The 9,762-nt window shown below is 32.8% G+C and overlaps 1 pseudogene; it reads left to right on the top strand.

Annotated features, from left to right (window-relative positions):
- Window positions 1-7,366: 7,366 nt before the first annotated feature.
- On the top strand, window positions 7,367-8,317 carry LOC122731930 (annotated as a pseudogene).
- The last annotated feature ends 1,445 nt before the right edge of the window (window positions 8,318-9,762 follow it).

Here is a 9,762-nt window from a genome sequence, read left to right as displayed (position 1 = left end):
TCATGATTATTAAATTACTACCTTAACAGTTTCCCTTGAAAAAAATAAAAAAAAAATAAAAAGAAACATATAATTCTTTTATAAGTAGGGTGAGGGCAAGTTGTGGCAGCTTTTATATTTGTCCATGATAGGAATAAATTTTTTATGCATGTTTTTAGTGTATTTCATATTGCAGTTCCTTCATTGAGAAAACATGAATTTAATTTCTTCTACCTAGTTATTAATTTTCAGTCAGTAATGTTGTTTAAACACTTAATAACAAATTCAGTCAGTACAAAACCAAAGATTATTTCTGTATCTCTATTCCTTGTGTATCAACTTCCTCGGACCAAATATTTAATTCTCTTGTTAAATTTCATTGACAGATTTATTTTCATCCAGCCCCACTTGGAAAATATTTTCAAAATTGTTTTCTGACTTTACTTTGCATTGAATGATATTTGCTGAGATTTTGAGTAAATATCAGATTGTCCGTAGTATTTTCAGGAATCTAAAACAATCTCCATTTTTAATCTTTTCCTTTCTTGAAAGTGATGCATTAAAATCCAGGCACTGCCACATGGAATCTGCATCTACTTTCATCACACATTTGTCCATTCAGGAGAATGTTGTAATTGAATATTTAGTGATTTTCCATCAAATTCTGATTTTATCAGTTCTCTCTGTCTTTCATCTTTATTCAATAGTTTGGCTTTTGTCTATCTATAGTCACATATTATCATATAGGTTCTGTGGGCTTGGGGCTTGAGACCTACATCTGCAAATTGAGGGAGACTAATTAAATTGCACTGTCAACTAAGAACCTCTTTCCTATCTAGGATATGGATCAGGATATTTCATCATAATCCACGGTTAGATAATCTTACTTTTTTCATATAATCTTTTTACCCTTGGAGGGATTAGTGGGTTTTTTTGTTTGTTTTTTACTCAAATATCCTCAGAAGATACAAATTCAGTAGAATCTTGTTCTTTGTATTCTATTATACTCAGGAAAATATTCATGTACTTGTAATATAATTCTACTGAAAAGATTTTCAGTCTGGAATTATTAAATTTATTTACTATGTGGACTGATGTCCAGATAACTTTCCTATGTGGAGTGATGTGACAGACCTTCTAGATCTACACATCTAATCAAACTTATTCAATAAGGAATTTTAATAAACTTCTGACCTTTTTCTCCTCATATGCCAGAAAATTTCATTTTTAACAGAATCAGTGATTGTTTCACTTTGTTGCACAAATTTCATCTTTTTACTTTCCCATAACTTTCATACTCTGGATAGACTCCTAAAAACAGCAGGTATGTATCAGACATCCAGTTCACAAAATATATTGTCAGCCTCTTTTTCTTCAAATAGTGATAACAAATATATTTATAAATTCAATAATATTAATCTAATAATATAAAATGTAATGATATAATAATGCATAAATAGATTAGATATGTAACTTATATATAATATTAAATTGAAAAATAAGGCTTTAATTCTTTTGAATAGTAGTATAACTGTTACTGGGATACAGTAAATCATATCACATTGACAAGAGGAAAATCTTGCAAAGGGATAGAAACAGAGAAAAGAAACATCAAATACATAATTCTATGTAGCAGGAAACTAGTGGTGATATTAAGTTTAGGTAACTCTTAGGCACTGATAAGGGATTGATAAGAACCTGAGTTGAAAGCAAAAATATAGATACTTGTCACTATTATGCCAAGTAAAACATGAAAGAGACATGAGAGAAATACAAAATCTGAGCAATTGGATGGCACAAAGATGTGGGTGTGTGTATAAAATGCCAACTTGTTGTTTTTTATTTTCAAAATGAATTAATATTTTACTGATAGTTTGAGAGAGGGAATATAAGTTCTGTTGGTTGTAGACAGACTTCTGGAGAAGATACTCAAAGTAAGAGTCATTCAGTGGTTGAGAAAAGTGTAGAGAAAGGATGAGTCCTTTCCTAATAAAGAGTGTCAGCAGAACAGATAAAGAATTTCAGCAAGAATAAAAAAATTTTAAATATTCTTGATTCCAAATGCATTGAGTATTGTCCTCCACAGAAAAAATATAGGAAAAATATTAAGAACTCTAACTCTTTCAGAGTTCTGAAGAACTGAGCTCAGTTAGATTAGACAGATATAGGGCACCAACTATGGACAAGCATAAATGGGTCATAATAAGAATTCAGGTGTTTGGTTCTTATCCCTTAGTTGTTTAAAATATAGTTAACAAAGGAAATAAGAAAAAAATGTTACAAAATAAAAATGAAAAATTTACATTGGAGTCAAACCTCAAAATTCACAAATCATCATTAGCTGTTTAATAAATTTCATGTCCCATGATCACAAAGTTAATAATAATAGCAATAATAAAATCATGTGTTAATAACATAATTTATATTATCATAATATTACATATGTGCTAATTGTTTTAAAATTATTAAATCTTTGATCCTAAGGAAAACCTGGGAGATAGAGGTAGTCATGTTGTCCTTTTTGCAATAGTTAAAACTGAGGCAAACAGTGATTTTGTAACTGCCCAGGATCACATAGTTAATAAGCATGCAAAAGAGGATATTTACTCAGGTCTTATTGACATCAGCCATGGTACTATTTCCTCTATGCTACCGAGCTGCCTAATTTATGCAAAAAAATGTAATAAAAAGAGCAAAATATTTTAAGAATATATTTTGAAGATAAATATGCAAAAATACAGAACTGTATGAAATGAAGAGCAATGATTATTAAATAAACAATTATTGGGGAGATATTCAGGATTTTTCTCCATTTTTGTATTCCTCATTCAAAGTCCAACCTTTCAAGAAGGTCAATGACCAGGACCCAAATTTTATCCTTGCTAGAGAATCTAATCTAGATAGAATTGTTTCTCCCACCCCAGTAGAAAGAACCTCACAAAGAAAATTTAATATGAATGATTTTTGCCCATTGTGTTCCACTTAGAGAGGGCCCATGAGGAGGTAGATCCTGTATCTATATTTCTTGAGACTAGGGATGAGCTGGAAGTAAGAGTGACATAGTCAAAAGTCACATTGCCCCCAGCCACTCACTAAACAGATACAACTTTCTTTATAACATTCATTCTTCTCATTTGTTTTTAAAGAATCTTACTAGTATTTTTCCATTTACATGTTAAAATAATTTTCAACATTCATTTGTATGAAATTCTGAGTCCTAATTTTTCCCACCCTTGCTTCCTTCTCTCCTCTACAAGACAGCAAGAATTTGTTATAGGTTATTATATATACAATCAAGTGAAACATATTTCCACATTAGTTCCAGAAGGAAAACCAAAAAAAAAAAAAGAAAAAAGAAAAACCTAAGTAAGAAAGAACAAAACAAAACAAAACAAAGTGAAAATAGTAATTTTCAATCTACATTCAGATTGCATAGTCTTTTTTCTGCATGTGGAGAGCATATCCCATCACAAGTTCTCCAGAATTGTCTTCGATCATTGCAATTGCTGAGGAAAAGCTAAATCTATCTCACAAAATGTTGCTGTTACTCTATAGAAGGTTCACCTGGTTCTGTTTAATTAACTCGGCTATCAGTCAACTTAAATCATTCCAGGTGGTAGGGGTTTTTTTCACTCTTAATGGTATCTTTCCCAGTTATATGTAAAGATAGTTTCAACATTTGTTTCATAAGTTTTCGGCATTCCATAATTTTTTCTCCCTCCTTACCCTCTTTCTCCACTCCCCAGGACAGCAAGCAATTTGATATAGGCAATACAAGTACAATCACATTGAACACATTTACACATTAGTCATGTTGTAAAAGGGAAAAACCTCAAGAAAGAAAAAAAATGAAAAAAAAATTGTATGGTTCAATCTTCATCCAGACTCCGCAGAGCACCTTCCATCATAAGTCCCTCAGAATTATCTTGGATCAATGCACTGGCATGTCTTCTCATTAATTATTAATCAGAGTTGTCTGCCATCTGTTCAAAACACCCATTCTTCTAAGAGTATATAGAGACCAATAGGCCAAGTGATTATTAACTAATCATTAGCCATAATTAATAAAATGATTAATTACCGAGAAATTATGTCTCTCAAATAGTTTATATGCCAGAAAACTTAACAGTTTATGGTCAAAAATATTAATAAAAATAGAGGAAAATATAGAGTTAACAAAATAAGAATACTAAAAGAAAACATATAATTTGACACTTTTAAAAAATTCCCCAAAATGTCTTTCCACCTATCACACAATTTAACTTTGAAATTTTATGATTAGATTTTCTCATTAAAACATTGATTTCCTAAAGGAATTAAAGAATACCTCAATGGTAAGGACATTTTCTCATATTTCCTATATCATTCCTTTTTGTCATAAAAGTATTTTATTATTTTCTAGTTACATGTAGAGATAGTTACATTTAGAGATAGTTTTCAGCATTTGTTTTTATAAGATGTCTAGTTTCAAATTTTTCTTCCTCCCTCCCTCTTGTCCCTTCCCCCTCCCCAAGACAGCAGGCAATATGATGTAGGTTAAATATATACAATCACATTAAACATATTTCTGCATTAGGCATGATGTGAAAGAAGAATCAGAGAAAAGGAAAAACTTTGAAAAAGAAAATAAAAAAAAATGTAGAGATAGTATGGTTCAATGTGCATATAGATTCCACAGTTCTTTTTTTTTTCTGGATTTGGAGAGCATTCCTTCATAAATCCTTTGGAACTATCTTGGACCATTGTAATGCTGAGAAGAGTCAAGTCTATCACAGTTGATCAACACTCAATGTTGTTAATACTGTGTACAATATTCTTCTGGTTCTGCTCATCTTTACTCAGCATCAGTTCATGTAAGTCCTTCCAGGTTCTCTGAAATTGCCTTCTCCATCATTTCTTACAGCACAATAGTATTCCATTATATTCATATACCACAACTTGTTCAGCCATTCCCCAATTGTTGGGCGTCCTCTCAATTTCCAATTCCTTGACAACACAAAAAGAGCATCTATAAATATGCTTGTGCATAGGAGTCTTTTCCCATCCTCTATGATTTCTTTGGGATATAGACCTAGTAGTGTATTGCTGGGTCAAAGGATATGCACAACTTTATAGCCCTTTGGACATAGTTCCAAATTGCTCTCCAGAATGGTTGGATCAGTTCACAGCTCCACCAACAAGGTATTGGTGTTCCAATTTTTCCACAGCTTCTCCAACATTTATTATTTTCCTTTTTTGTCATATTAGTCAATCTGATAGGTGTCAGATTGTACCTCACAGTGGTATAATTTGCCTTTCTCTAATCAATAATGACAGAGTATTTTTCATGTCAATAGATAGTTTAATTTCTTCATCGAAAAACTGCCTGTTCATGCCCTTAGACCATTTCTCAATTGGGGTAATGACTTGGATTCTTATAAATTTGATTTAATTTCTGATATATTTTAGAAATGAGGCCTTTATCATAAGTACCTGGCTATAAAAATGATTTCCCAGCTTTCTGCCTACCTTCTCATTTTGGATGCATTGCTTCTGTTTGTACAAAACCATTTTAATTTAGTGTAATCAAAATCCTCCATTTTGCACTTCATAGTAATCTATCTCTTCTTTGGTAATAAACGGTTCTTCTTTCCATGAATCAGAGAGGTAAATTATTCGTAAATTTACCTATGGTATCACCTTTTATGTCTAAATAATGTACCTCTTTTGACTTTATTTCTTTAAGTATACCATCATATCATCTGCAAAGAGTGATAGTTTTGTTTCCTCCTTGCCTATTCTAATTCCTTTAATGCCCTTTTCTTCTCAGATTGCTAAAGCTAACATTTCTAGTAAAATATTAAATATTAGAGGTGATAATGGACATACTTGTTTCACCCCTGTTGTTATTGGAAATGCCTCTAATTTATCCCCATTAGATATAATGTTTGTTGAAGATTTAGGTAGATACTGCTTGTTATTTTAAGGAAAACTCCACCTATTCTATTCTCCCTAGTGTTTTTATTAGGAATGGGTTGTGTATTTTGTCAAAAGTCTTTGCTGCATCTATTGAAGATAATCATATGATTGTGGTTAGTTTTGTTATTGATGTGGTTGATTATGTTGACAGTTTTTCTAATGTTCAATCAGGCTTGTATTTCTGGTATAAATCACACCTGCTCATGGTGTATTATTGTTGTAAACACTTGCTTAATGTCCTTGCTAATAACTTTTTAAAATATTTTTGCATCGATACTCATTAGAGAAATTGGTCCTGGAATTTTCTTTCTCTGTTTTTCTCTGCCTGGTTTAGGTATCAATACCATATTTGTGTCATAAAAGGAATTTGGTAGAACTCTTTCTTCACCTATTTTCCCAAATAATATGTGTAGTATTGGAATTAATTATTCTTTAAATGTTTGGTAGAATTCACTATTGTAAACCGGTCTTGGATAATTTTTCTTAGGGATTTCATTGATTGCTTGTTCAATTTCTTTTTCTAAAATGGGTCTATTTAAGGATTTCATTTCCACTTCAGTTAACCTGGGCAATATGTATTTTTGTAAATATTTATCCATTTCATTTAGATTGTCAAATTTATTGGCATACAGTTCAGTAAAATGCCTCCTAATTATTGCTTTAATTTCTACTTCATTGGTCGTGAATTCACCCCTTTAATTTTTGATACTGGTAATTTTGTTTTCTTCTTTTTTTAAATCAAATTAACCAAAGGTTTATCTATTTCATTGTTTTTTTAAATAACACTAACTCTTAGTTTTATTGATTAATTCTAGTTTTCTTGCCTCAATTTTATTAATTTATCCTTTGATTTTCAGGATTTCTAATTTAGTGTTTAATTAGGAATTTTAATTTTTTTCTTTTTCTAGCCGTTTTTAGTTGCATGTCCAATTCATTGATCTCCTCTTTCTCATTTTTATTCATGTAAGCATTTAGAAATATAAAATTTCCCCTAAGCACTGCTTTGGCTGCATCCACAGATTTTGATATGTTTTCTCATTAAGTCATATCTTTCTAAGACTAAATATTTCAATTTCCTTGAACAGATATCCTACAACATTTTCCCTTTAAGCCCTGAATTATCACAGTCTTTAGTCTCTACATATCAGATTTGAATACGTGAAAACATAGAGAAGACAGGATAAAATAAAATAATAAGTCTCTTCAAAAATGTGTAGTCATTTTATATTGCCCAAGGATAAGAATCCTTGCACTATCAAACTTAAAAAAGGTTAAATAAACACACAGACATAGCAAAATAAGGTTTATTGAAACTCATCTTATAGGTGAGGAATATGTGGAACTCCTTAGTTCAATCACAGAAAAATTTTTCTTCTCTCCTAGGTCACCTAGGATCTGATTGTCATTCTTCTACCCAAGAAAATATGGAATGATTTTTTATGAAGATATCCTGAACATTATTTCCATACTTCAGATTGTATTTGGAGCTTCGGGGAATAGTTTGCTCCTTTACCTTTATGGCTTTAATTCAATCTGTGGGCAAAGGACAAAGTCCATTCATTTGATTTTCATTCATTTGGCCATTCTAACATTTTGGTGATTCCCTCAGGGAGTTCCACGGGTAATTCACGCTTGCATCCAAAAATTTTTCCTGGGCGACATTGGTTGCAAAATCTTGATTTATCTGCAAAGAGTGTCCAGGGGAGTCTCTCTTTGTACAACCTGCCTCATGAGTTTCTTCCAAGCCATCACCATCACTCCCTGTAGTGCCAAAAGGGCAGAGCTCAAAGCCAGAGCTTCACAATATACTGCTGAATCCTGTGTGTTCATATGGGTTCTCAATCTATTGATAGATGTGATTGTTCCCCTGTATGTGACTGCTCCTAGGAACAGTACAAACATTATGCTGAGTAGGAACCTAGGCTATTGCTCTATAAGTAAGTATGCCTTGACTACCTTGAATCTTGTGATCTGGAAGTCACTTTATGATGCAATGTTTTTGGGACTTATGTCTATTTCCAGTGGCTACATGGTACTTGTTTTGTACAGACACCACCAACAAATCAAACATATTCATGATATCAATTTTAAATCTACTGTCTCCCCAGAGACCAGAGCGACCAAAGTCATCCTGTTTCTCATGAGCATCTTTGTGTTCTTTTATTCTCTCAGTTCCATTTTTATTATTGTAATGAATAATTCTAAAGATACAAACCAGTGGGTGGTACTTATCTCTCAATTTTTTAATTTGTGTTACCCAACAGCCAGTCCTTTTGTTTTAATCTATAGTGACTCCCAGGTACCCAGTTGTTGTAATGCTCTCAAGAGGATGAAAAATTCTTATCCAAACCCTTCAGGATCTCAAAACACACTTGTGTGAATCCTAACAGTCATGGACTTTTTTAAAAAATTTTTTCCATTTACTTAGATTTTTCCCAAATTACATGAAAATAACAATTTTAACATCACTTTTTAAAACTCTTCCTCCCTCTCCTCCCCCCTTAAGAATGCAAGCAATTCAATGGATGTTATATATGTGTAGTCATGCAAAACATTTCCACATTGGTATGGTTGTGAATGATAATGGAAAAAAAATAAGAAAAAGGAACTTAAAAAGTTATGTTTCAATCTATATTCAGACACCATCAGTTCTTTTCTGTATATTGATTAGATTTTTCCTAAGTCCTTCAGAGTTGTCTTGGATCACTGTATTGCTAAAAATAGCTGTCATTCACAGCTGATTATCTTACAAATATTGCTTACAGTACTGCTGTTACTTTCTATATAGTATGTTTCACTTTGGATCATCTCATGCAAGTCTTTCCAGGTTTCTCTGAAAGCACACTGCTCTCCACTTCTTATAGCACAATGGTGTTCTATCATAATCTCATCCCACATTTTGTTCAGTCATTCCCCAATTGTTGGGCACCTTCTTAATTTTGAATTCAATGTTTTGTTTTTTTATCTTACTTTGGACACCAACCTAGAAATGTTTTTACTAGGTCAAACAGTAAGCATAGCTTTCTAGCCCTTTGGCCATAGTTCTAAATTGATCTACAAAATGTTTGAATCAGTTTAAAAGTTCACAGACAATGCATTAATGTCTTATTTCCCCCATATGCCCCCAAACATTTTTCATTTTATTCTGTTCTCCTATTATCCAATCCAATAGGTAGTACCCTAGAATTGTTTATACCTGCATCTCTCCAATCAATAAGTGAGTTAGAGGGGGCAGCTAGGTGGCACAGTAGATAAAGCACTGGCCCTGGATTCAGGAGGACCTGAGTTCAAATCTGGCCTCAGACACTTGACACTTACTAGCTGTGTGACCCTGGGCAAGTCACTTAACCCTCCTTGCCCCACAAAAAATAGTGAGTTAGAGCATTTTTAAAATATATCTATAAGAAGATTTGACTATTTCATCTGAACACTTTGTGAGAAAATAATTATTAGTGGTGGATTTCTGGGAGAAACACAGTCATGTAAGTGTAAACTGCTCTTTCTCCCTCCCAGTCTGGGATGAGCCTTCTCCTTAATGAAAGGAATGCAGATTGAACTGTCTGATTAGCTAGGCTAGGAAACACACCTTGACCACCCCCCAAGTCATGTCAATCAATGGAGTTTAATGATGCTAACCAAGCCACTTAGATCAATGTGTGGTAACCTCCCTCTACCAGAAAGAGGATAAAACTCCCTGGGGATTCAAGGGTCACTCTCTTAACTTCTTCTGTTATTCTCTTACCCTGGGTTCACTGTCCCTGCCCCCTTCCTGGTATTCTTTAGGCTGTGTGTGTATCTGTTCAGGCCAGTGAGGCCTATATCTAG

The sequence above is a fragment of the Dromiciops gliroides genome, chromosome 6, assembly GCF_019393635.1.
Source record: "Dromiciops gliroides isolate mDroGli1 chromosome 6, mDroGli1.pri, whole genome shotgun sequence".
In the NCBI taxonomy this organism is placed as follows: domain Eukaryota; kingdom Metazoa; phylum Chordata; class Mammalia; order Microbiotheria; family Microbiotheriidae; genus Dromiciops; species Dromiciops gliroides.
The sequence above is the reverse complement of the archived record's forward strand: the minus strand, read 5'-3'. Positions and strand labels throughout refer to the sequence as shown.